The following is a 1,787-nucleotide window of genomic DNA, read 5'->3' as shown; positions in this document are numbered from 1 at the left end:
ACACTTTATATATAAGAAATTAAAAAAAAATTTTCTTGGGCTGAGCGAGTAGCTCGTTGGTTAAGAGTTGGCTTGGGAGCATGATCTCTGAGCAGCAGGGCAGCCAGTTTGGATCCCACATGGGCCAGTGACACTGCCCTCTACAACTAAGATGGTGAACCTGGAGCTGGGCTGCCATGAGTCACCAGTGATGGTGTAGGACAGTGGAGCTGCAGTGAGCTGCCATAAGCTACCATGAGCGGCTGGCAGCCGGCCTGAGTTGCCGTGAGCTGTGGTGAGCAGCCATCCAATAGCCAGCAACTGATCTGTCTCAGCCAGGAAGAGCACAATGATCACAATACCAACATGGGCCAGTGAAGCGATGTCCTCCCCAACTAGACTGAAGAACAAAAGGACAGCAACTTGCCTGTTCCCCTTCCCCAATTCCCCAATGCTGTTCTCAACCCCAATTCCCTAATAAAATCTTTAAAAAAAAAAGAATTCTTGCATGTAATCATTAGATAAGGATCATAATCCTCATTGACAATATTTAACACTTAATAATAGATGCATATTATCTCTGGTAAAATTGCTTGTACGATGTTAAAATTAATTCTATGGATAATGTAATATGATTTTTAAAACAAATAGGCAATGACAGAAAGATGAGCACAATGAAAATGCAGTATACAATCTTCAAGGAAAAGTTATAAATATGGATTTAAACTACACATATACCGACATTTTTATTCATTTTTGTATCCCTATACCACTAATAAAAATGTCAGCGGCTCCACATCCTAAATTATCATTACTTCTGTTTTTATCTCCTTTTTGCCTGAAAAAGTTGAAAGCCACTATATTTTACTCTGTTTCAAAGCATCTACCTCATGGTAGGTACGCTGTATTAATTGAGGTGGGGGGCGTTTGTAATACGATATGGCTCCTCAGCATTGCACTAAGGATCAGATTGGCGTTTTATAAGCCATAGAAAAGTATTGTCGAGCCAACTTCTTACATAGTTACTCAGCAGCAGAAACATATCCATAAAACGTTAGAATATCAGCCAATTATATCATTCCCCTTCTCTTGTTTTTTTATCCTTTCTTTCCTTCTTATCTCCCTCTATCCTTCCTTTCCTCCTTCCCTCCTTATCTATATCTATATCTGTCTATCATCTATCTATATATCTTTCTATCTAATATATCTGTCATCTGCTCCCTCTATCTCTCCCTCTTTCCTATCTCTCCCTAATATATTATTTCCATTTCTGGTACTCAGCTGTACCTGCATTGTCCAATAGAATTTTCTGAGACACTGACAATGTTCCCTATCTGCACTGTCCAGTTCTATGACCACTAATCATTCTTGAGCTTTTGACTTATTTCAAGCTATTGGGCCCTAGAAATGCAGCTAGTACAACTGGGAAAGTGAATTTTAACAATTTACTTTTAATCAGTTTATATTTAAATAGCCACATATGGCTAGTGACTAAGATACAAATATGAACAAAATGTAACCCCGACCTTTGAGATATCACACTCCAGGGCTCTTGTACTGATAATGTTCTGCACTGGATATTTGGAGATGTCTTGAGTTGTCAAGTATAATGTTGCTCATCACCAATGAATTCGACAAACTAAAAATATATCTGAAATTCAGGATAAAAAAACAAATTTATATATGCATAAATTAATTGATACTCAAGGTAAGAAAAAATGCATTGCCAACAGAGATATGAAACCACAAAATAGAGTAAGTAGGTTTTAGATGAGGACGTTTGTTTTTCCAGTGTTTTAGATACCCCT

The sequence above is a fragment of the Hipposideros armiger genome, unplaced genomic scaffold (genome assembly GCF_001890085.2).
Source record: "Hipposideros armiger isolate ML-2016 unplaced genomic scaffold, ASM189008v1 scaffold_774, whole genome shotgun sequence".
NCBI lineage: Eukaryota > Metazoa > Chordata > Mammalia > Chiroptera > Hipposideridae > Hipposideros > Hipposideros armiger.
The sequence above is the reverse complement of the archived record's forward strand: the minus strand, read 5'-3'. Positions refer to the sequence as shown.